Here is a 27,048-nt window from a genome sequence, read left to right as displayed (position 1 = left end):
CTTTTCAGATTTTGTGACTTCATCTCCAGATCTCTTGGAAGTAGCGTATAAATATAAAATATTGCAGCTATCACCCTTCATTTCAGCAATCAGTTTTGCTCTTATGTGATATTCATGTTTTGCAAAAACAGCTGTTTGAAAGGAGTTTGCTCTGCTGTGTGTGAGCTAAAATGAAGACAGACTGTTGCAAATGGAGGCATAAAGTGGGCCACTGGTAAAGGTGTTTTACAAATTTAATAATTAAGAGTGTGGTTTCCTGAAGAACAAGGAAAAGAGGTTGTGTAAACTTGTGCCTTAAGCAGCTCTCAACTTTTCCAAACATCTGTGTTTTCAAAGCATGACCTTAAACTGTGTTAATCCTTAATATCTGCACTGTGATGTTTACCTCCATAAGCAGCTGGTATTTAGACATAACACCATATTTATTAAATACTTGCTTCCTATGTTTGGTTGCAGTTTTGTTTGCCTTCTGGTTAGCAAAATGAGTGCTGTGAGCTGACTCAGCCTAGCCAGCTTCCTCAAGCCCACAAAAAATGACAAATGTAGCCAGAGGAGTGCTTCTCCCTTGGAAATGCCATGACTGATGATTAGCATTTCACTAAGAGCACTGCCCTGGCATCTCCTTATGCCCTCCACACGCTGACACTCCTCAGCCCCATAGTCTACCAAGGGTCAAAGCACCCAGGAGATGAGCAGCTTGCACAAGACACAGAGTAGCTTCTCCTAGGCATAACACCAACTAAGCACACCTTCACTTCTGACAAACCTTGCCTTCTGCTGTTCATTATGAATGCAAGCACAAGCCATCTGCTCTCCTGGGGCAAGTCAAGTTGCCCAAATGCACATGTACTGACTGCGCTTCCTTCAGCACCACACTGCTGCCCAGGGTGCACCTGCTCTACCTGCACCAGAGCCAGCTCCGGGCTGAGCACCCACAAGGTGCTTTCTTTCATCTCACAAACAAATTTCAGGGGTACCTTCTGGTGAGTTTCCATCTGTTCTGGCTGCTTAGGCTGTCTGGGAGGCAGACCTGAAAAAACGAGATGCCTCACAGCTGCATTCAGTCTCAGTGGGATGTGGTTCACTGTTTGGTCTGCCCCAGCCTGAATTCCTCTTGCTCTTGCCCATCACCTCCTCCAAGGGGATCATCTGCTGTGACAAGTATTTTTATGGCTCCTTCAGTGCTGCAAATGCATGCACATGGTCTGTAACAGACACTGCAGAGTTGTGTTCACAGCAGTTTGTAAGCAAGCCTGCTTCTTTGGATGCAAATCAGTTATTTTGGATCACTGAACAATAATCACTGTCAGTAGCAAAGAAAGGGAAAACTTTCAAGAACGGGGACAAATATCTTGCTAGAACAGGAAATAACATACACTAGATGAGACTCTTAAGTCCTGAAGCAGAACAGCAGTACAATAGATTTGAGCTCCACCCAGATCTCCATCTACACTTTTTCCTGGTCCCAGTACCTGCTGTAGCATTTTTCCAGCGACACCAAACAAATGACATTTTCAAGTCATTCACGCACCAGGATCACTACAGACACAACTCTGCATTGACCTTTATGTTAATCTCTGGTGAGGTGTGTGAAATTGAGCAAAACAGTACCTTAATCACAACTGATGCCATAGTTGGGACCCCCAGACATGTAAATGCACTCAGTGCACCCCTGTGAGCAGAATCATTTCCTACTAAGCTGCTTACTAAGTTGAAATTGTGCATAAAAACACCTGCATCAGATCTTCATGCTACAGTTATGCTAAATTGGTTTTCACTCTGTTTATCCTTTTAGTCTTATTTTTTCCTCTTGTTTGCAAATAGAATTCTTACAGAAAACACCAAAAGAATGAAGCACCTGACTGCCAAATTTCTTTGCTCCAGATTGGTAATTATACAGTGTGGGTACAAAGGGCTTGAAGCTCTGAATGCTCACTAAATCCTTGAAAAAATTCTAATATTATTTCTGATTTCCCATCACATGGCTCATTTTTCTCCTCTTATAAAGCGTGAAAGAAGACAACCATGAACCATGAATTCTTGGAAGCATGACTATATGGATTGCACAACCCAGACAATATTCAACTCATGAATAAATCAGAACCCATCAAAAACCCAGATGTGGAATTCCCATGCAAAGGTGCTTTCCAAGGCCCTGTTTGAAACTGGGAACTCCAGCAGTGTATTTCATGTCTTGGAGGTAACATGACCATTCAGATATCAGTGCTGCCTCAGTCACACCTCAGGAGCCCAACACCACAGCCTCTGCTGGCTTGAGCCTAGCCACAGACTGGGACCACCACTCCTGCCCAGCCAGCAGCATTCAACTGCTGTGGGCAGCACTCAGCTGCTGTGACTGAGGCTTGGCTCTGCTCTGTGCTCAGCCCACCCCTGCCTGGGGGCAGAAGCTTCCAGAGATGCAGCCAGCAAGGGGGAGGTGAGGAAGAGCTGAGGACAAGTCACCCTTGTTTCCCCTGGGAGTATTTCCAAGATTAATCTCTGCAGAGACAAGAGTCCTGAAATATTTATATGAAGGATTTCATGCTTCAGTGTAAATCCCATTGTAAACCCTACAGAAGCGACAGGGTTCTTCCTCCTCCCTTTCTCTCCTTGACTGTCTCTCTCCACGTATATAAAAATAAACGGATAATATCCAGCTAGGCTGAATAAATTCAAAGCTATTGAGCTGTGGAATTACAATTGCCCAGAGAAAAGCACAGAAGGAAGTGACTTTCCTTCCTACAATGCAGGGGTGAGTAATGGACCATAAACATGAGCTGAGCTCCTCACCCTCCTGACTGACACAAATACACATCAGCTGGAAGATGCCAGCTCCATTTGGAGCCAGGCATTGCATGTGTTAGAGCTGAGGAACAGGAGACAGGACCATCATTATGGGGGAAAGAACAATGATGCCATCATAACACAGAACTTCCAAATAGCACAAAGAAATCAAACGTAACTGGGAGAGGTGCAAACACTAATTCACAACATTGAGCACCAAACTTCCCACTGCTATGCTCCCTCCACAAAACAAGATGTTTTTCAGCCAACACTGGTGAGGCACCAGCAGGTCCCAACACCTGAGGCTGATGATTCACTAAGAGAGAGCTGGCATCACACAGCTGCTCCATGGGAGTGATGGCAGGAGATTTGACCCTCAAACTCCATGCCTACTCTAGTATCACAACAGCTTAAAAATGTGGTCATCTTCAAGTTTAAAAATACTTCAAATTCTCTTCATTACAAAGATTTTTGCAATGAACTGCACTGCTGTTGTCAAGCCCAAGGTTTGCTTACCTGAGAATAACTTGTGCAAAGGGCCAATCCCAGTTGCTTCACCACACCAACCTACCAGTGATCCAGAGCTAAGCCTGCAGGGAAAGGGTCCCCTTAGCACCATCCCTGTTCGTGTTGGCATTGTGGCATGTCTGCTGAGTAGAGGGCTTACTTTGATACACGTGGAATTTCAGGTGAGAAAAGACACACCTGTAAACTGCACTCCCAGACATTACTTCCCATGGAGAGCAAGGGCTCAGGCACACTGATGGATCAGCCAGTGTCTGGTGCTGGGCACACATTATAAGTGACAGGCAGTGCCCAAAAAAAGCTCTGAATGAGCTACAAAGGTAGTTATTAAATTTTTGTGAGCTATAAATAAAGCAGAAATGTCTTTTCATAAAGGGTCTTTTTCCATCTACAGATGGGGAAAAATAAAAAGCTTTCACACAGGTGTGCTCAAACAGCACAATACTGCATTTTCCAACATCCTCAGCTTTTGTCTGCTCCCGGAGGTTGTTCCCAAACCTGGCTCAGTGTCCAGCTCATTAGGCACATGGCTTGTGCTTGGCAGTGCTTCCTACAAGAGGCAAGCACAGGCAGTGCAGAGGGGTTTCAGCACCCGCCAGAGCTTCCCAGCCGCGAGCAGAGCCCCGGCAGGACAGAGCAGCCCCAGGTCCAGAGAGGCTGAATGTCCCTGCCCCAGGACAACAGGCTCTGTCTCCTCCCCTGCTCCAGCCTTCAGGGACAGCTGAAAAGCCACAGGGCCTTTTTTCAGAGCCCAAGGTCCTGCTGCACACGAACAATATGAATCAGAGTGAATGGGGCTGACAATATGGTAATAATATATGATTTCTTTTTCTCAGTAATTGTTGCATGCTAAATTTAAACATGACAAAGCACATTGTATTTCAACCTCAACTTTATGAAGAGCTTAGAAGAGCTTCCTAAGCTTCTAGCAGAATTGGTTATTTCAGGTTAATAGAAGTGTTGCGAGGTCAATGCTGTGAGCCCAGCACATGACTCTGTGTGGAGGATGAGAGTGTGCCAAGGGCAATGAATGCAATGCACCACAGCAACTCACATGGGCTGTCAAAACACTTCCTGTATTTCTTTAGTTAATAAAAATTAGGAAATTAGTCCCAGCATTTTAGGAACAGTTAACGCTGCAGTAATGTGGTAAGATATAGATAATCTATTGCAACATTAATAGGCAATCTTTTAAAATGCATTTACAGCCTCATATAATGGAGAGAACCCTGAAGTGCCAGCTCAGTAATGTGCACCTGCTTAGTTCTGAGGACACAGCTCTTTCCTGGCAAGCTTCCTTGGGAGACTGGCTTTGGGAAAGCAGAGTCAACATCTGGCTTTCCTGACTCCAGTAAAGGCCACCCCCTGCCCACACACACAGCACTGACACTGCACACAACTGCTGCACTTCTCACACATGGGCTCCGAATTTCAGACAGGGAAAATCCTGAAAAATGTATCCAAAGATCAGTAGAATAGGGCAAAAAGCTTCAGAGCCCAGTCATGTTTCCAAAAGGAAATGAGATGGTGGGGAATTAGTGTCTCCTGTAATGTTCCTGCTTCTTTTAACACACTTGAGAGTACCACTGGGGAGGAAACCCAGGAACACAGTCATCAGCTGCCAGCTCATGGCACAGGCCACACAGATCATTCCCAGCCCGTTACTGGTGACAGCTTAAAAGTTTGATCTGCTTTTTAGAAGTTAGTGCACAAAAACATTTCAATGCACTGTTCCACGCTGGGCATCCATTAAAGGAAGCAAATACAGTCTAAGCCTTCCCATGTTGTTTTCATAGAGAAAATAAGTGAACTTTTCTGCCAATATTGTGTCACCTCATAAATTCCCTTCACAGCAGAGCAGCAGTGAGTGATGGGAAGCGGGCACTAATCCATTCCAGTGAATTACAGCATGGTCGTGAAAGCAGTTTCTTAACACTAGCAATGGACTTTGGCTCCACTGGGTATTTAGCTATATTTGGTTATTTAGCTGTGAATTTTGGCTGCTGAACTGCTCACTTCTTATGTTAGGCATGAGAAAGCTACCTGGGTGTGCAGTCCTAGCATGAAAGAAGTACTTAATATCTAGTCTCATGTCACCTGGGTGCTGTGCAAGTCTTGCACCACTCTGGGGACGGTCTCTAATACCAGACAGCCAGAAAACAGTAGATGGATTTAATTTGGATCTCTTGCATTAAGACAAAAGTAATGCTATGACTTGGCTGTATGGAAATGCTGCACTGAGTATCCCCACTACACAGCTTACATCTGCCAGTTCTGGAAACAGTAGGATGGACAAGCCAAAAAGAGATCCAAAGAAGCCAAAAAGGTTCATTTGTGTAATTAAATGACTAATCAAGAAGTCAGCTCAAAAAAATGCATCCATGGTGTGACAGGGATGAAACAAGGTAAGTGCATTTTACAGTGAAAGACACAAAAACTAGACAATTTATTTTCTGTATCCATGTCCATTTGCATCTGTTAGTAATCAGCACAGAGGCAGAGCAACATCTTTTCTGGATCAAAAATATTTTAAAGTTCTAGTCATGAGATCAACAGACAGAAATTACTGCAAAAACCTGTCTAGAGCCCAGCTGTTCCACCCTTGTGAAAAGGAGACAAATAGCCATGTACTGCAGGGGACACCTCCAGAGAAAACAGATTCTCACTCACTGTCTCCTTGAACTGGGGAGAGACAAATTCTTATGGAATAATTCTATGTGTGCCTTATTAATGCAAACAGCTGCATAGCAAGAAAAAATGAAATCAATGACTTGTAAAAACTCCATAAATCTCCTGCACTATGTTGCTGTCTTCTTTATGGTAATGGTCAATACTGAATATTAATTGAAAATCAATGGTACCAATAATACTTCAACTAAATACAGACCATAGCTCTAAGTAATCTTGTATTTCCTGTGTAAGGCTTTCTCCAATATCACCTTAAGCACTTCATTTTTTGGCTATAATTAAAAATGCTATCATGTGCTGTCTGAAAACTGATGACAGTCTGTTCATAAAAACCTGCTAGGAAATGTATCACTGTGATCACAGCTTTACACAGAAGCTTCTCCATGGAGCCAAGGCAGTGGCACGCATCCATTCAAGATTATCAACTGGGCCTTCAGAATACACAAAGAGAGATTGTTTTTCCCATTAATGGGTACAAAGGCTGCAGTTTAATTTATAGAAATGATACCCTAGTACCTTCCCAGAAGCATGGCTTTGAATGACAGGCATGTTGATTTTGTAAAACAACATCTGAAATAGAGTGGCACAAAAACGCTGTCTCCAGTGTGTCCATAGGGCCACTTCACTGCCCATCAGGACAAATGTCCTGGGGCACTAAAGAGATTGCATTTATAATAATTATGTTAGAATTACAATGATGAATTCTGATAGCTGTAACTTCTTCAGGGTTATGACTGGAATGCAAAATTACATATTATCTCTTCATCCTTTGCCATTTGACTTGCATTCCCTTCAGCAAGACTTGGAAAACCTGAAGTTAGTGTTAGCATTGGTACACCTCCCCTGCAGGTTCATGGCAAAAACATGAGCCCATTTCAACTGACTGCCAAATTCATACCCTTAATAAAGAAGGATTTAAATGCAGTGTAACATCCAAGTAGTTCACAGAATAGTACAACGAGAGTCAGGATGTGAAACAATTACAATTAAAAACTCTGAAAATAGAACCTAAGCTGCAAAAAGAATAAAGCTCTGCAGGGATCAGAATTTCCATTTCTCAATATTGTACAGTTTTGAATGACAGCTAATTTCAAGTAATAAATTACTTTTCTTTTTAACACAAAGATATTTTATAACATTTTAATCCGTTATACTATAAACTGCAAGTAAACGTTTGTATGAAATATGAAGATGCATTACTTAACTCTCAAAAGGTGTATTTTGACAAGGTGTTTTGTTTGTCCCTGACTATTTCTTTGATATCAATACACCCCCATTTTCAATGTTAATGAAATAGCAATTAAAAAAAAAAAATGTCCCATCAGAGAACTCTGCATCTCCATAACCAGAAGGCCAGGCTGCCAAAGGCAGCAGAAAATTTGATAAATTAAATGCTTCAGCTGTCTTTCTAGAATACCTTATCTCAGCTATCAGTTCTGAGGTTACCTATCCCAACCTCAGACTACAGTTCCTGGGCTGCAGTTCTGCCTTGCTCTGAGCACTTATGTGAAAAGAAAAACTCTAGGGAATGGGATTTTCCAGGACAGCAGAAACTACAAACATTCTTTCCTTGGGGCTATTCTTAGACTGAAATATTCATCCTTAAATTGCTTCTGTGTCTCCAACTGGGTTGTCTGGCAAGCTGACAGACAAATCTTAGTAAAAGACATACTTGATAAATATGCCAGGAGAAGTACTTGCAGTCTTGTTAAAAAAAAAAAAAAAAAAAAAGGAAAACTTGGGAAAGGAGCAAAAAGTAAGATGGAAGAAAATACAAATTGGTTACTCAGCTGCTCTGGCTCCATGGATAACTTCTGAGAAAAGGCAGTGAGGATTAGCAAGAATGACAATTTCAACAACTGGGTTAATGTCTTCCAGCAGGCACAAGATCTGTTTGCTGCTGAGTTCAACAGAGCCTTGACTTGCACAGCCACATAGTGCAACCTCACTTCAGCATGGTGAGAAAATGATTGATTGATTGCCAAGGCTCTGGTACTGAGCTTTGTTTTCTCCCTACAGTATTCACAGCAAGGTAAGCTACGTAAATAAACGGCCCCGAGGTACATTAACTCCACTGAAAGGAAAACACATGATCCTGTCATGAAGCATTCATCTAACAATTCTTCAAAACCATAAGTGAGGCTGTAATTTGCTGTCGCTGTAATCCAGACATTCATTTACTTTTCCAAAATTGTTCTTTCCACAGAGATCACTCTGCCTCTAAAGCAAAACTCAAAATCATATCACCGACCTGTTAGGTTTAGGTCTTCGTTTTGAGGATTTTTATTGTTTGATTTTACAATGAGAGGATTAAATACCTCAGAGCTCAGTTACCCCAGCAAACTGTCTGCATCCAAAACACCCCCAGCAGGGCTAAGCTTCTCCTAAGGAGTAAAAAAAAGGCAAAGTGAAGAGAGATGTTTCCATGAACAACACTTTTCAGGAGAAAAAAATTACTGAATACATAATTTTTGACTGATTTTTTTTTTAACCACAGCTACTTAGAATGTATTTTAATAACTACCGAACCCTTACGAAAAAATTTAAACCCTGAACAATACTTCCTCCACCACACACACAGTCAGCAATGCTTCCCTGTGACAGACTTATTCAAAAATGGAAATTAATTTAGCTCCTAATTGATTGATCATTATGCCATAGCTCTTCAACAAAATGGAATTAAGAGGACCCATGTAATATTGTTATATAGTTTCCTTGTGGGGAGCAGAGTGAGACATCTCACAATTCATACTGGTTTTTATTGCAACATCACTTGTTATTTGCAATTTGACTCCTTTTTAAATTGTTTTTTTGGCTTAGGATTTATTAGTTGTATCATTGCAGTTCCAATGGCCTTGTAGTCAAAGCAAAGGGCCAGGAGGCCCCTGGGGACAGCTGGCCCCACTGGCACCCACTCCCTGCATGAGACTGGGGCAGAGAGACAGAGCCAAGTCACCACAAATTCCCTTGCAAAATTTTCCACAAGACTGTCAGATAAGGCAACCCCTCCAAGGAAAATTTTTTTACATATTATTCAGAATTATATTTGTATTAATCAAGAATTTGTAGATCAATTACTTTAATAACCTTTAGGCTATAACTAAGCACCTGAAATTCACATGAGAATCAACACTAAAACCACTTATATTGCAAAATAGCACTGTGCCCTTCTGCAGTACCAAAAAATCTTGTCTTGAAAGAAATAACTCTGATTACAAGGGACGAAAAACCCATACAGTTAAATTTAACGTGCACAATCCCACTGAATTTTTTAGGCTTTGAAATCAGATGGAGAGCTGCAGAGCCTTGGGATGGGGATGTCTCCCCTTGACCTGCCAAGACTCTGCAGGTTTGGGATCCATCTCAAGCAGCCAACAAGCAACAGCTCTCGGCAGCTGCACTCCTCAGATCACTGTTTCCCCTGTAAATCTTGCCATCTCACATCTCCCCCAGGATGTAGTATTTTAAAAAATCTATTACAAGAGTTGCGCAGCAGTTGTTCAGCATAAATCCATACATTTTCCCCCTCATTTCACAGCAAATAAATTACATTCCATCTTCTCAAAGATTTTGATTTCTATTTCCATTTAAAAGTTCTTGTTGCTGGAGAAGTCCAACCCTGTTACAATGAGGACTATGTCTGAAACACTGCTGTAAATACATATTTTGAAGCTGCAGTAAAATGAAAGAAAGAGCACCACTACTTATCTTACAAAATCATTGACTGCACTTGCATTATCTTCTGAAGATATGGCACCTGAAAACACATTAATGCTCTGTTCCTGAGACAAGCAGAAGAACTTAAAGCCAGCCAGACCAGGTAGTGGGTGAGTGTGGGAAGTTACTCCAGTAAAAGGACCTTCTCACAGTGACTGAAACCAGTGGGGGAAGCCAAACCCCACTCCTTCACAAAACAAAACAAAGCAAAAAGGCAAAGTGAAAACTGGAGCAAGTGTCTGCAGAAAAGAATTGCTACTATTGCATTCACATATCTGGTAAAAGCCACCTTCTGCTTAAACTGTGTTCCTTTATGCTCTTCATTTATGCCAGAAAAAAAAAGCTTAAAGCCAAAGCATTCCTAGAAGTAACTGCTGATGCCCCATCTCTGCTGGAGCTTGTCCATGTTTTGTTGGGAGTCATTGTTGATACCAGCATGGAGCAATTACTAGGAACCTCTTCAGTATCTCTTCAAGTGACACAAAAACCTACCCCCAAAATTAACCCCAAATGATCCTCTCAAGAACTGGGGAGTGTTCCTTGATTCTGGGCTGGAGTATCATCTGCCCACTGTTTGCAGAGATAATATTCAAAGGCTTCTCCCCCTCTGAACCTTGAAAAAGAGACAGCACATTAACATCTCCTCACTCTAGTGTCAGAGTCCACAGCAGAAAAGTGAACAAGAATGACACCAAACCTGTAGAGAGGAACTTCTCACTTTTTCCAGAGAGCTACGTGAGACAGTCTAGGCACAGATGTTCATGCAGCTAAAAAAAAAAACACAATCAGAAAATCGAGTTGGAAAAATCAGAAGAATTTGTAAGTTTCTTTATGTGCCAAGCACATGACCAAGGAGCTTCTAAAGGACCTTGCAATGAAGTGCACTTTGCTTTCTCAGGCTTTTCACTGAGGTCCACTACCAAGCAACATGAGATTCAGCTTAAATAAAGGTGTAAGAGGCTGGCTTTAAGAGTTAATTCTGGTCCTCATTTATCAGAGTGTTCTGTTTTACATCACTGACCTTGAGCCAATGCCTTTACACAACAGGTGGGTGTATTTTCTGCTTTTCCCAGAGTCAGCAGTCCTGCTGAAATAAACCTTCTTGTTTTTTGTTCTCCTCCAGCCTTCAACACAAATTCATGGCAAACATCCCTCCTTACTGTCTTTCTGAAAATGAGGTAATTCTCCTGTCCTCTTTCAGCTTCCCCAGCCACTAGCAGCTACTAAAACTGAAGTGCATACTTCCATACTCTTGTGAAAACAAAAGCTGAATGCTACATAGCAGTTTAGAATTCACATGCTAATGAATTCTCTGAAATAATTGAATCTAAGATTACAATCGATGGCACTAATTGTCTCAGGGATAGGCTATTACAAAAAAAGGATAATTAGAATCACTTCTGCAAACAAAATCCTTTGTTATTAATTAAGGGTAAAATTAACTGTCAATCATGTTTACCAGAAGAAAACTCAAGATTTACCTGATAATGATGTAATATGCATTCTTTCACTGCTCTAACAGGATACTGAGCAGACATCTCTGGGCTGAAGTATCCAAGCCTGCCACTTTTGAGACAATACACAGCAAAAGCCTAACCTTTAGCCAAGATGAAGAACATGAGTCATCCTAATTTTGATTGCTCAGTCAGTACAAATTGTATGCTTATAAATTTACGAACTCTGTCCTAACCTTACATCTTGAAAAACTGCCAACTTGCAGGAAATAGGATACCTGATACCCATGTGTTTGATGGCCCAAGTCACAACATGGCTGACACCAATAAAAAAAAACCTGCATGTGAGAGCAGAAGAATTTGAGCAAGTCAAAACCATCTTCATCTGAATGTTCTAAATCCCTGTCTGTCATGAGCAGTCTTATATCTGTCCCAAGAGCATCCTGGGAGCCACAGCGTGAAGCAGATGGGAGCTTGCTCAGAACCTGCCCCCAACAGAGCACTGGGTCTTGCAGGAAACTCTGAGGGTAAATAACTTTTCTGGGTCAGACCCTGTCATTGCACTCTAGATAACGGCATCAGTAGGAAAGCATTAATAGCAGTCCTTACTTCATAACCTGCCTGGAAAACCTGGCAGCCCACAGCTTGGATAGGTTGAGGTAGCTCTTCACTGGCTTGCAGTAGCTCCATGGCAGGGCCCAGAGTGGTGGTGAATGGTGCCACATTCAGCTGTCATCCCCTGCAGACAAGCTTCCCCCCAGTGTCTCCTAATGCCCACCCTGCTTCTTCTCCCATCATGGAGCCCAAGCACCTCACTCAAGGTATCCCACTGGAGTGCAGTCCCTGCCTCACACCCCACTCAGCAAACACATGAGCTCAATATGCTATCAATCTCTAAACCTCACAGAAGAAACTTGCATATTAGACTTCAGCTTCAAGTCCCAGCAAGGTATGAATTATTATCCCACAGTGACCATCTAAATCTCATAATAGCAATATGTGATGGTAATACCTATATTGTAGATCCTTTTTCCAACAATAAAAAGGACATAATGATCAAATTAGTAGGTATAAGCCTGATGACTCTGCTAAGATTTTCAATTTGTGAAACAAAATTGGTATGGGTGTGTCCATACTTCCTGACTGCTCCAAGTACAGGATTTATTGCTCTGCCTTATGTTTTTAACTCCTGCTATAGTTGGAGGACGCATGTCTTGCTTGGAATATGCACTAATGTATTTTCTTTGCATTTGAGCTTCCTGGAAAACAAGACACAGCTGCAGGAACTACTCCTTACTCAGTTTCATCTAATGACAAGCAGTGTTTCATAGATTATTCCAATGCTGGAAAAAGAAGAAGAATGAGGAAATTTAGTGGATGCAAGGATACAAAACACAGATGGCTATTAGTGGAAAGAGCTACCGATTCCCTTGGGCAAATTCAATGGCATAATTGAATCATCTCCGTGACAAAAAAAAAAAAAAAACCCTAACAAAAATTCCCTGAAAAAACAGTCTCAGAAAACAGTGTCATCCCTTGATATAATTGTTCAAATGCAAGACAGACCATCTGCAGGCCCTGCTGAGTTCAGCAAGAAATAGATTTTTTTTAGTTCATACAAATGAGGATCAGATCCAAGGATCAGCCAAGTGGCCAGTGGGAAGCAACAGACAGAGCCAGCGCTTATTCCTCGAAATTTTAAAAATGTGAATCAAAGACCAGTGAAAACAATGTAAGTCCAGTGACCTCACTGGGCTTTGCCAAGGTGCTCATTTCCATGTCGCTCCATACAACCTCTGAAGTACTGGTTCCATCCCAGAAACTGGGCCCTGAAACAAGTTTTCCTGAGTTTGGAAACAAGTTAGTATTTTTTGTCAGTTTTGTTTACTTTGAATTTCATCAATAGTAAGTTCTTTGTCTGTAGGGAAATAAACAAATACTCTGAGTATTTGTTGTTTGTAATGTCTCTGGGTAAGACAGTGTGAGAAAGAAAGAAAGTGAATGAGCTGATGCATAATGCCCTTCCTCTTCCTCCCTGGTATGCTACCAGAGCCTGGCCACTCAGCCTGTACTTGGAGTCACTCTCTTAAAGTGTTACGTGTCATCTGAAAAATGGGTCAACTAGTTGCTTTAGGTAGACATTACTCAATATGACATTACTGAAATGTCAAAAAATATTTGTGTAAGTATGAAGTGTAACTTGTGGAGAGCCAGTAAATGGGGGCAAAGTAAAAGTTCAGGCTCAGTTTCAGAGCCCAGTTTTCACTGAGGTGTTTAAACGAGAGACACTTTCATTAGTGCACAATTCCCTCCTACTGTGTTAATTGACTTGAAAATTTGATGGTGTGACTTTGTGCTTAGCTGGGCATTGAGGGGTTCTGAAATTCCAATTTTCCTGTTACCCTTTGAAGCCTTGGGAAATAAAATTACAAAGATCCTTGTGATGATTAACATCTTCCTCCCTGGTTTAATGGTCTTGAGTCACAGTGTGCAGCTGGAGCAAAGACAACCCATGCTGGTACTGACACTGCTTGTGTCCTCGTGATGTCACTAAAGCAGCGTCTGTCTGTGACTGAAGAGATGTTAAGGAAGAGCAAAGCTTGTCTTCAACTGGCATGTCTTTGTAAGCAGGAGATACTGGTGTTCACATTTGTTTTTAGACAATACAAAGCACATCACCAGCTGCAGGCTACAGTGTGCTTGGAGAAGAACCCTCCATGGGGGCGTGGAGAAGTGTGCTGAGGTGGCTCCATCCTTTCCATGGATTTCTGTTCAGAACACTGACTGGTGATTTGAGGGTACTCTCAGCATAAGCAAAAATTATCTGAATTTGTCTTGGATGCTAATGTTTGCAGTAAGTTGCAAAATTTATCAAATCAGCTGTGGCTCTGTTTCTGTGCCTTCTTGCCCTTACCAAGAGTAATCAGAGTTCCTGATTACTCCCAGTACTGCACAGAAAAATGGGGTTCTTCAGCCTGCCAAAATACTGCTGAATCCTTACCCCCAAGGCACATCACACCATGGTCCTGTTCTCCCCTTTTCATGAGCAGGATCAGAGGGATGGAAAAATTAGTTAGCTTCCCTAACTCTTCTAGAACAAAACCAAGCATAAAAAAGAGACCAGGAAACATTGCCTCTTCACATACATACTTGGAAAACTGAAGAATGCTGGTGGAATTGCTGTTTCAGCTGTTCAGATGTGACATTCACACACACCTTTCTACCATTTGAGGAGCAGTGGCCCATATCTAGAACATTATCTCCACCAGCAGAACAGAGTCCCTGGTAGAAGGAAAAAACCTCTAGAAAATAATCTTACCCTGTGTGACCAACACTCATGGGGTGCCTTCTACCAGTCCCTGTGCTCAGGAACACTTTAATTAAAGCCAAACCATGTGCTCCAACAGCTGTGTTTACTAGAGCAACTGTGACTTGCCCTCTAAAACTAGTTCTTAGATGCTGTCAGCTGTGTTTATACAGATATGGGAAACTTCATGTGGCAAAGGATTTGCCGAATATCCTGTGAATTAGCTATTTTCCCAGTGCTGAGATAATACTGGCATTACCGGTTTTAAACTTCACATGTGTATGACAGCTCTGCAGATAAATCCTCAGCTAAAGTTCAGCCCTGAAAGCAATTCTTTGGCAAGCACATTTATGCTGAACACAAAGAAAACCCTGCCTAGTATTTCTTTGCTTTTGAGGATCACAAATCAAAGCCACTCTCTTGTTCAGCCACTGCTATTTTGGGAACAGCCCTCTTCCTCCTCTGAGGAGGGAGGTTCACAAGGAGGAAGAGGCAAGAGGTCACATTATCCTGCGTGGTACAAGCAGGGTGTCTGGGAACATCACACCTCTGAAACCAAATTCATGTCTTTTCATTACCTGCGATGCTTAACACGGTAAGTGTGTCACAGGCAGAAGCATATAGGAGATACAGAAAGTCTTGCCCATTATTCCCTCTGGATCCTCTTAAGACATGGATAATTGACACCCTAAACCCAAATGGTACTGTGCTAGAATTGTGGCCAAAGCAGCACTGATAGCACAGGGGCATCTCAACTATTACTGAACACTGAGGCACAGCACCAAGGCTTTTTCTGCTTCCCCTGCTGCCCTCAGTCAGTCAAGAGGGAAAAGGCAAGAATAACAGGCTGGACAATACACTGGGTAAGAAATATGCCTGTACAGCATCCTACAGGTAGGAATCTGTGATCATCATGGATTATAGATGGAGCGTGAATCGACTCATGATGTTTGTTGCTGCAAAATATCAACCGGAGAGAATGCAGAGGGGAATGATCTGAAGTCTCAAAATTGCTTAGGAAAAACAGGTGAGAGAGCAATTTAGTCTAAGGAAGGTCAGACTAAGGAGATCAGGTACAGATGTAACAGATGGGAAAAGCAGCGAACATTAACATTATAGGGCTCTTTTCAGAGGCATTTAGATATGCTAAATATCCAACTCTGTCAGGATTATGCTCCAAGTCACTCACCCTACTACTGAAAACAAATGCTTCTTAAATTACAGGTAAACACTCATACAAGAAAATGGCTTCTAGAAAGTCAGAAGCATCATCTCAATAGAAAAAGCAAGTTTCTGCTCTAAGAACAGACTTAAATTCTGAGCAACTCAAATCAGACCTCGGGATCTTAATTCCAGTTCAAGCCATGTCTATGCAAATTATTCCATCAGGACTGCCGCATTTTATTCAAATTAAAAGAACAGAACAATCTTGCTCACCTGCAGCAAGAGGCATTATACATCGTACAGTCCACATCAAGTACTTCTCAACAACTTACTAGAACATGATGGTCAAAAATTCGAGCAACAGCTCTCAAGGAATTTATCATTCTGATAACGTTTGAGGTACAGAAGTCAAGCGTTAATAGACCTGCTACAGTGTAAAAGAGCAGGAAGTCCCGGATCTCTCAGTTCAAAGGGAATAGTAACTCAAAGTCCTTTTGATCTGGTGATGACCTGAAAATCTGCACTTACCCGCTCATTCTGCTGACTCCCAAGACAGTCAAGCAGACGTGACAAGCAGCTTGGCAAAGCAGATGCTTGCAGGATACACAACAGAAAAGCGACACAGCTGTAGTAAGTTTATAGTGATCCTTTTCCAGTATGTTTCTTAATAATTGCAACAATTTATTTTTTTCTTGATGTTTCAATTAGACCAGAACTAGTGAAATCAAGGAAAATCTTTCTGCTGATCTTAGGCACTTTGGACTAGTTTCTTCTGAAGCGATTTGTGTTTCATTCAACAATGCAGGTTAAACTTGCGTTAATCAAAGCACTGATGACACTATTTGAAAAACAGTGTGACTTTCCCATGCCATTCCACTACTTTTAAAAAGCCTTCATGAAGAAGTTGACCTTTTCTGAGTCAAAATATAAATGTCAAAGTTGCAGTAGTCTATCTTTCAATCACTGTCACCTCGATAGTGAAAAATGCTGTAAGCGCTACACTGAAAACACTACCAAGACCGGATATATTTCAAAGCAAATCTTCCCTTTCAGGGTGGATTCTCCATTTCTGAAATGCTAATCTTATGCAACTTTTCCTCACAAATGTGACAATACTGGGGATTAAGACCCACTTTGAAAGAGGGAAGGACTATGAAAATGTTGGGGAAGGGCAGGAGCACCAAGCACTTGCCTGACTACAAGGAGAGTCTCTTGGCCATGGGCTGGTTGGGGCAATTAATGCCCCTCAGTCCAGCATAGATCAGAACTCAAGAGTCCCACTACATTGGCAAAGTTTCTGCCAGTGCTGTAGGGAATGCTGCCAGCTAGGGACAGAAGGCACGGCCACCAGCAGCACGGAAGAGGGATCCCTACTTCCTGGGGAACAAATGTCTTTCTTACCCTCTTCCCAAGGTTCACACTTTTGCCAGAAAACATGCTTCCAGATGAGTTCCCTAGGAAGCAGAAAATAACGTTCAAACCCCTAATTTTTAAAACTCAGCCTGAAGCAACCACAGAAAAGTTCTGGTTGAGACAAAATGCAGTAAGGAATAAATGATCCAAAGTCCCTGCTGGTCTTTAAAGACATTTTTCCTTTTGCTTTCCTTCTCCTTTGAACTGAATGAGGCTACAAGCCCAGCTTGTCAAAAGAGTAGTAAATATTGCTCTTGAAAGCTCACCAGAGCTGAAACTTTACACAGGCTCAATTCTATTTCAGTTCCATTTGATAATCCTGATCAGGATTCTTCTCTGCACAGGTGAATGTCAAGTGTTTAATTCATCCCTCTGTGTCACTGTATGTCTATCTCATGATCCATATACCCCTGAAGTTACAGGATATTTACAATCATTATATATGAACCTCTCCCCTTCAGGGAAAGGATTGCTACTTTTAACACTGAGTTTTGGCTCAGAAAAAAAAAAAAAAAAAAAGAAAATAAGTATTTATACCAACGTGTAAGAAGATCTCTAAACTTCAGTTATTGCTTCCATTTCCCAAAGAAGGCACATACTTGCAGTGCTAAGTGACAGCATAAAACCCTTAGATAGACGCATAATAATTTATTAATTACCTCTAATATAGACAGAAGCCCTTGGACATAGATATGACACAAGGAAAATCACTACCACAGATTAAGAAACATCTGCTTTTTTGCTTCCTCTTATCACTCATTCCATCTTTTTCATTTTCTATTCTTTCATCTAATGCTAGCAATGTTGAATACTAACAAGACGTATGTATTTAACTGTGCTCACTAATTTCCATACTAATTAATTCAGGCTCCAATATATGCATTTTGTACAGGTTTGATAAATCCCTCTTATATTGGTAATTTGAGCCCAGCTCTTCTCACAGGGCAGAGAGAATCATTCAGCTTCCGGCCGTCTCTGCCTATGATGTCAGTGCAGGGATTATTTTAATTAAAATGTAGGTGAGAAAATTGATCAAAAGATAACAAACAGGCCAGATCACCCACTACCTGTAGCCAGTGTATATATATGGGTTTCTAATCCAATTTATGAAGCTTTCAAGCCAGTAACCAATTAATTTTAAAACGCGTTTCAGTCAAGATGAAAAACTACTTTGTCTTGTGCTTTGTTTTTTAATGACACAAATGCAGTGATTACTCCTAAGTGGTATCCATCAGAAGTCTCCTGGCAGTTTATATACAACTTTAACAATAGTTAAAGTACCTCAAATACTTTGAGAGTGATGTTAGGAGACTGTTTTTCTGCTGTTATTTGCTTTCATTCTGACACATTAAACCATGAGACAGAGGAATCTACCATGAACCCACTGTGTTGTCCTTTGTGCCTTGCCACTCACAGATGCCAGAGGCTCTGAAAGCCTCCAAGGGAACAGTAAATATTCAGGAAAAGATATTGAAATTATTAGATATGGGACCACTCTGCAAGTACATAAAATATAATTACCTTACATCAGGTATTTCACTGAGCTCAAAACTGTAATTATTGTTTTGAGGTACACTACCATTTAAAAAATAGGAAAAAACCAGAGTGATGCAGCTAAAAAAGCTCTTCACTATGGAGAATTAAGCAACAGTTTTGAAAAACAGGATAGTGTGTAATTAGACATAACATATATCCAAGCAGATATTTACAGTCTTCAGGAATGTAAGACAAACAGGAAGCAAAAACCTACCCAAATACAGCAAAAGTCACCATAAGTTTGGTGCACCAGAGGGTAATTTCATTCTGCATCACCAAAAATGGTTATTCAATTGTGATGTATTCCATTCTTCTGAGCATCTTTTCCTCAGTTTTTCAGTTTGCTTTTTTGTCAGGGAGAACAAAAATAGAAGGAGAAAGGAAAATGGGAAAAAAAAAAAATTCTGTCTCACCCAGCATAAAATGTATTTCATAGCAAAAGCACTTAGGAATCAGAGGAGAGGAAAAAAATTCCTATTTTCATGCCAAAGCTATATCATAAAATAATAGTTTAAGAACTGCCTGTATTCATAACCTCATTTTCAATAAAAATGCTGCATTCATAAAAAGAAATATAGGGTGGTAGGGCTGGATTTATCACTGGAATCTGCACACTGCCATAAAGCATGTCCTCTATTAGTGACAACAGCTGTTGGTTTAATAACCCTAGAAAAGACCATTAAATTCCTTCAAATTTCCCATAAACAGATGGAAGAAATGCAAAAGTGTTAAAACATATGGGAGAACATATTGGAATTCAGCAGCCTCCTGGAGCGGCCAGGAATCCCAACACTGCAGCCTCCAGGCTGACATGGGTGCCCCCACAACACTGGAGGTGGCTTTGCTGTGCAAATGATAGAAATTCAGGGAGATGATGAAACAGGCTGGACATCCAGGGGCAGAGGTGGCTCTAATAGTTCACCCTCATGGCTTCCCAGGCACAGATTTCCTTCCCATTCTATCTCCATGCCTCTAGACCCCTAAGACTCCCAGCACCTGGCCAGCTGGGAAGCCAGACACAAATCTTTAAAAAACATGAAACGGATGTACAAGATGCTTACTTGAAGGCCCTCATTCAGAAACGGCCTTAAATTGTCATTCCTTATTCCTCCATAGCAGATGAAAGCTAATTTATCTTTGAATGAAAACATCTGCAGGAGATGTGTTTTAAAATATGCATAGTGACCTCACATTGAGCTGGACCTGCTTCAGTTTTCCTGAGCACTGGTACAGAGCTCAGCTGCAATGCAGGGATTGGAACTGCATCAGGAGCCCCTCTGATCCCCACTGCAGAGCCATGGGACAGGGAGATGGAGAGGAGCTGTCAAGGACTGCCTCCCCACACAGCCAAGCTGAGCTGACATCCTCCAACAGACAGAAACACCTCTGCCTCTTTCATTCAATGACCCAAAGAGACACTTCACCTATGGGCTGACTCCTGCAGTTTTAGAGGGAAGTTGGTGCAAATAGGGCCCTTGAGCTGTGCCTGTGCTGAGGCTGAGCACAGCAGAGACCAGGTGAGCCTGGTGCCTCTCTGAGTCATAGCTTTGCTTGCTCCTGATGCCAAACCGCTAATCCCTGCTTCCCGTGATGCCAATTGAAAGGGGATAAGGAAAGCAAATAATTTTAAAACACATTTTAAAAATTAAAAAAAAACATTAAAAAAAACAATTTTAAAAAACAAACAAACAACCAAAAACCTACAAACAACCAACGCAAAAACTTCCGCACAGAAACAGTACTTTCCTCAACAGAATTAGCTAATAAAGACCATAAAGGCACTTGGAGTTTGACTGGGTTAGGCTTCAATCCTTATTACAAAGTTTATCAATTATTGAATGATATTTATATGAATTATTTAGCAAACCTTTTATTTAAACAGGCATTTGGTAGCAGAGAAACTGGAACAAACCATTTAAATCCTCAGCTTTATAATCTAAATAGGTAGGCTTAGCAGAGATAAAAGTCACATTTCATGGAAAAAATCCATTTGCTGGACTCATTTCACCTTCCAAATTTGTTTCCACTCCTCAGAAACAGCATAAGATGAAGTTAAAAAGCACCTTTGGTGCCTGGTGCTGGTGTGGAGCGCGATACCCTCCCCAGCACCCCACAATCCCACCACAGCTTCCCCAATAGTGATGGCAGAAGAGGACAATGGCCCCTGTGCAATCACCAGCACCACGGGGAGGGACTGGGCTTCTGCCTGGCCCCAGCCCAGCCCTGCCGCAGCAGAGGTTTAGGGGGTGGTCCTCATCAGTCAGCTAGAATGAACCTGCAAACCACAGCTTTCCTCTCACTCAGAGCCAGGGGCAGCTCTCACAGCTGTGCCTTTCAGCTCCATGGCAAACATTCTGATGGCTGCATCTCAGATCTTGCAGCCATTTCATCCTGGAGCTGCACCAAGGACTCACACACTCCCCAAAACTGGAAAACACAATAAGCCTGTAGTGCATTGTGACCAGCAATTCTGTCTTTCCAGTCAATATTTAAACTCCAGCAGCAGAGTTTCATGAAGGAACTTGCCTCCAAAGTTCCCTTTGAAAGCTGTATGTGCCTTTCACAAGTCTGTGCTCTGCAGCCAGCACAGGTCTCCTTCAGTGCACAGGCTGTGCTGCACCTGGGCTTTAGGAGTGTCATCGCCAGGTGACACTGCAACATGTGTATGTGCGTGTATGTGTGTTAAGTCTCACCTTTCTCTAAGCAAACTACTTTAATTACTTCAATGCTTTATATGCACAGTAATAGAACAGAATGTTAGAGCTGAATCGTTAATCATTTGAGCTAGATCAATAAATAATTATCTGTGCCATACCACTGTGCTCATAAAGAGAAAGTTCCAGACACAGACACACAGGAAAAAAACCAACAACCACACGGACATGTGCAAGAAAGAAGGAAAACAGACATTCCTCACAAAAGCTACTTTTTTCCTAAGTGTGTAATAGTGAGATTTGTGAAGTGACAGAGCTGTGAACTGATAATTTATAAAGAGCACATTAATAATTATCATATCTGGTATTATTTCTGCACTATAATTTTAAAACTGACCAGACATGCACAAGGGCACACAAACATGAGCAAAGTGATCATGACATACCAAGGAGCAGTGATGGGGGTCTTGACATGTGTATGAGTTTTATGTAACAAATTTCCTGCAATAACCTTAAAGCTGCGAGAGAAGGGGGAACAAAAAGTAGGCATCCAGTCACTGCCACCATTAAACTCCATTTTAATGCCCATGACATCTTGGAGAAATGCCTATTTAATTATTTCCTAATTAGGAGCGCTCCCACCCCCACATGTCTCAGCTCCCTTCTTCCTCTCAGATAACTCTGGGAACTGGAGCTTTAAGGAGAAGCAGCAAGCACTGCAAGATTTTAAATAAAAATTGCAAGACTTGTCAGTCCCTCTACTTAAGTGTTTTCCTGCTTTCAAAACGGATCCCTGTGTGTTCCACCAAGGTGCTCACCGCCAGACAGGACATCACAACCAGGCCCAAGATCCCAGCTCTCACAAACCACCCCTGCAATGTCCCTTTTCAATCTCTCCAGAGACACAAGTCCTTTTCTCAAGAGGAGCATTGCTCTAGTTTTAGCATGTTTCCAGGAGTAAAATTCTTACACAAGGTTAAAGAAACAAAAGTAAACAAGCAAACAAAATGACCCCAATGCTCCTCTAATAAAATCTACATAAGATAATGCAATTTTCATAGTGCATGAAAATAACAATAAAGATTCAAGCTCTTGTAGAAATCAATGATTCTCCTATTTCAAAAGCTTCTGCGCAAACAATATTTCCTTGAACTAATACAATGCATTGAAGTGAAAGTTGTAATTTTACTATAATTGCATTAATAGAACAGTCACATTCCTCCATATAAAACTCTGAAGATGAAATTTTAAAGCATGGTTCATAAATACAAGAAGAGAGAACAAAATAGCTTCTTTTTTGATAATTAAACAGTTAGCAGCTAAATTGCATTGTAATTGATTGGAAAATTGCTTTTTTAATGAGATTTAGTCATGAGGAAATGGCTTTTTTCTTCAATACATCCAATGTGCATTGGGGTCATTTAAAGAGCAAACTGCCTTCCTGGGCTCTCCCCAAGAGATTGAACTTTCCCTAAGAAAAGTCACATCACCCAACAAAGGAGTCCCAGCCCTGTGAGACTCAGCCCTGCAGCTCAGCTGTGCTGGGCATCCGACACCTGCAGGCAGATGCAGGACTGCACTCAGGGCAGGGCAGGTTCAGGGGGTACGTGGGGACTCCTCACTGTCCCTGGAAATGAATTCACACCCTGCCAGCTCTGCTGTCTGTTTGGCTGGTGCTGGGTGGGGTGGACTGGGAGCAGTGCTGCAGCAGAGGCCCCAGCCTGGACAGTCTAAATAGATAAAACAATGAGAGAAAGTACTGAAGTATGTTTTTAAAGATGTATTATTTCAGACCTAATGTACTACTATGATTAATACAATGTGCAAAAAAGATAAAGTAGCCTTTCTTCAACACCAGAAAGGCCATTAAAATATTTGTTTTCAATGATATAGCAAACAGTCTAAAAGAAATCTTGTCCAGCTACCTTAAGAGCACTGAGCAAGCACATATTAAATGTAAATTATTATTTCACAACCATTAGTTACAGGAAGTTTCCAAATGGTACAGGAAAAAAAGATTTCTAAGAATCCTGGTTATTGCAAATAACCTATTATGTACAACAACACATGCATTATACCGTTAAGTCAGATTTTTAGTGTTTAGTTTCCAAGATTTCTATTGATGTGACTTGGACTGCAATATAAACAGCAGTGATCGCAATAATTTGTTGCTGCCATAGCAACAGAGAAAATTAAAAGGGCAAACACTGAAGCTGAAGTGGCAGCACAGTTGTAGCTTATAATTGCCTGACAGTAAAATGCTGTGTGCAGGGTAGCAGCAGCACTTGCAGGTATCTGTGAAGCAGGTTTGCTTGCAGAGATCAAAGTCATTTAGGTCAGTTCTGAAATCAAAAATGAACACCAGCTCTCATTTTTCTACAGTTCCTTCTCTTTCTTTTTTTTTTTTCCTCTCTCTCACGTAGGTAGATTTTAAAAAAGGAGTTCAGAGCAATCTTATGGAGATTTAAGCTATGTCTCCATTCTTCAGGCTTCTAATTTGGAACTCCAATGTAACTATTATTTGCAACTTCTGTTCTGGATTTTAGAATGTGGTGGAGAAGAGAGTTTCCACAGCACAGGGATGAATTTGCTTCTGTTCTGCTGCCTCTGCAAGGTTTGCCATCCCTTGGAGACATTTCTGCCTGCCTTAGTCCACTCACTCTCCCCTGCTGGTTACTTACACTTTCACTGCATTTCTCTCTGAATTTCAGGGACATGTGTTCATATACCATAGGAGAAGATGATCCTGCTCCATCTATCTAATAGTTTACTTTTTGCAGGGTTTTTTCTAAATAAGCAAAAAAGTACTTGAGCTCAAGTTTCTGCCAAATTTTATCCCAATGCGACTCAACTCAATACACCCAGAAGGACTTTCAGCAGCAACTGAAGAGATGTCAGTTATGAGGTACTACACAAGTTACATAGTTGGGTATGGTTCATAAAATACATGCTGTTTGTTTTAACATGCTGAGGTGGTGTGGGGGCCTTGTGTTGGCTGAATACATGACTTTTACCCTCTGGATTATTGAAAATCCACACTCATAGAAGACAACAGTAAGACAATGAGATCCTGCATTGTCTTTTGCAACAGAACCACTGAGAAGCAGCAGTGGGCAAATTCAAAAATAGGTCATTCAGTTTCTCCCCATCAGCTCACTGCAGGGTATATTGTCAGTTTAATTTCCTCATTTAGTTCCTTCTGCTTTCCATAACACTGCTTTTGAATCACAACAGTGTTTGGGAATAGAATATGCCAGCTGACTTTGCAATGTTTTGTTTATACACAAAAATCCTGCCTTCAAATGAGATTAACGTTTGAACAAAATTAATATACACACAGCACACAGCACAGTGAGAAGCAGTCACCAGCACACAGCACCTACGAAAGGGGGAAATACAAGGTGTTCTTCATTCTGGTGCCTCAGAAACTGGTGTTAAAATTGTCACTACAACAAAGGATTGCTTAAAAAAATACTGTATGGAGAGGCATGTAGGTAAGGATTTACTAGGGAAGGAGGGTCATACAGAAATGGATTGCCTCCTGCCACTGCCAAAGTATAAAAATGTATCTTAAGCTTCAGGGTAAAACCCTGAAATCCCAGAGGATTTGAAACTTCAGCAGTGCTTCAGGAGTATGATGCCATGTCCTCTGAGTACCTGTCCTGGTAAGGCTGAGCTTCCTTTTCTTGCACAGAAATATATTTTTAATCTGTTAATAGTTTTGTGCTTGGTAAATACAGCCTATCTATTTTTTTTTTTTTAAGAAAGAGACAGTAACAAAAAAAAATCCTCATTACCGAACAGAACAACGGCACACTTACGTTCTTGGCTTCTCTAGCATCTTCCAGTTCTATCTCCTGGGGAAATCCAGGCCGAGCTCTACGATGCTCCCCTGCTGCCCAGCGAAGAGCACGTTGGGTCTTTATTGCCATCTAGTGACCGAAGCGAGTGCACACCGAACACATCTGGGAATTGGGAAACCGACAAGCGCTGCTTCTCTCTCAGCCTGAACTTCGTGGTACCCTGTTACCCGCATCCCTTACGGACCTTGGGCCTCGGCAACTGCTGCTTTCATACAGTCCAGCCGCGCTGCAAATGAACCGGCCCTTCACCCTCCCACCAGGACCAGGCACTTTAGACAGAGGCCACTCACAAAACCAAGGAGCCGTGGTTTGTCCCCAAGGAAGACACCGAGCTTGGCAGCAGGGTGACCGTGCTGGGCAGCACGTCCAGCCCCAGAGTGATATTTGGGGCGGCATCAGATGGTAACAGCCATCTGCTCACCCCGGGAGAAGTACAGAGACAGATTGCTTACAGGTGTTTTGAAGATCCATCCGAGATATGTTTTGTTTTGGAGGCTCTCTTGGTACTGAGACAGACTCCTGGCAGCTGGCACACCTGCACACAAGGCACCAGAGCATGCTGGGGGGCTCAGAATACTCCAGGCCGTGGACACCTGGCTCGCTGCTCTCTTTTTCCAGATGCTGTTGTCTTTGGCCCAGCTGGGACCTGACGTTATGAATTACAGAATGGTCCCGTGCCCGGGCTGGCCAGGCTGCTCCCGGCTCTCCTGCCGCCCGAGCCCGAGCCGCGGCCCCGTGCGAGGGAGCCGGTGCCACCCACAGCCACATGGTGCCGGTTCCATCCACAGCCACACGGTGTCACCCACAGCCACATGGTGTCACCCACAGCCACATGGTGTCACCCACAGCCACACGGTGTCGGTGCCACCCACAGCCTCACAGTGCCACCCACAGCCACACGGTGCCACCCACAGCCACACGGTGTCTCTGCCACCCACAGCCACACGGTGCCCGTTCCATCCAGAGCCACACGGTGTCACCCACAGCCTCACGGTGCTGGTGTCACCCACAGCTACACGGTGCCGGTGCCACCCACAGCCACACGGTGCCACCCACAGCCACACGGTGCCACCCACAGCCTCACGGTGTCACCCACAGCCACACAGTGCCGGTGCCACCCACAGCCACGCAGTGCCGTCGCCGCACTGAGCACCAAACACCCTGCGGGCCTTCAGAAACAGGTTTGTCTAACAGGCCAGGTTTTCCCACCCCTCCAAAGAGAAAGGCTGGAAGGCTAAAGCCCGGCCCTGTGATCTGAGGCAGTTTTGTGGCTCTTTTCAGGCACACTAACCTTGGTCCTGGTGCTGCAGTATGAGGTGTGACCACATGTGCCCTCACAATAACCTGTGACGGAACACAAAGAGCGTGCAGTGCTCTTGGGGTAACAGGGCTGGTGTGTGCATCACTGCTTTACCTGCCTGTTCCTGCCCGTTTGCTGTCCCGTGAGCATCCACTCTCCCTGCACGTTTAACTTTCCTGCCACTGGACTCATCAGTTTCCACTTGCATTGCAGGAGACAAACACCTTCAGTTATCCCTGGATGTTTCTGCCATGTCCTGAGATGAAGCTGTTTGTGCTGGTCCTGGGTTCATGGCTCACTGAAGTCATGGAAAGCAGGGTTTAATGTTTTCTAATTGAGAGGGTTCAGCCTGTGGCTACTCATTCAGCAAAAAGGGGCTTTGTCTTCTGTCCACAAACATTTCCCACAGCATGCCCAGCACCCAAGCAGCCCTTCCCATGGCGCACCAAAGACCATGGTGAACGCCTGCATGGGTGAATTCACCCCAGAATCTCCAGGGCAGAGCTTCCCCAGAGGGCCCTGTGGGAAAGGCCCAGCTGCAGGCCGGACGGGGAGCCTGAGGGGCAGTTGGGAGTGAGGAGAGCCAGCTTGAGTGACGGCTGGAAGTGAGGCTGCGATTGGCTGGAGGAGCTGAGTGACAGTT

At 42.6% G+C, this 27,048-nt stretch overlaps 2 long non-coding RNA genes across 2 annotated transcripts in view; both read right to left on the bottom strand.

The window, feature by feature from the left end:
• LOC135283671 (uncharacterized) overlaps positions 1–27,030 on the bottom strand; it is a 125,647-nt gene extending 98,617 nt beyond the window's left edge. Inside the window, exons 1-3 of the long non-coding RNA XR_010349337.1 lie at positions 26,520–27,030; positions 25,558–25,640; positions 25,064–25,207 (exon numbers count right to left, since the gene is read on the bottom strand). This is a non-coding gene — a long non-coding RNA (uncharacterized LOC135283671). The remainder of the gene's footprint in view (positions 1–25,063; positions 25,208–25,557; positions 25,641–26,519) is intronic.
• On the bottom strand, positions 8,265–16,240 carry LOC135283674 (uncharacterized). Its single transcript, XR_010349342.1, has 4 exons — positions 16,168–16,240; positions 10,412–10,481; positions 10,207–10,327; positions 8,265–8,381 (listed from the first exon to the last, which is right to left on the bottom strand). It is a non-coding gene; the product is annotated as an uncharacterized LOC135283674 (long non-coding RNA).
• Positions 27,031–27,048: the final 18 nt, after the last annotated feature.

This window comes from Passer domesticus, chromosome 19, assembly GCF_036417665.1.
Source record: "Passer domesticus isolate bPasDom1 chromosome 19, bPasDom1.hap1, whole genome shotgun sequence".
Classification (NCBI taxonomy): Eukaryota; Metazoa; Chordata; class Aves; order Passeriformes; family Passeridae; genus Passer; species Passer domesticus.
Note: the sequence above shows the minus strand (reverse complement) of the source record. Positions and strands in the feature narration are given on the sequence as shown.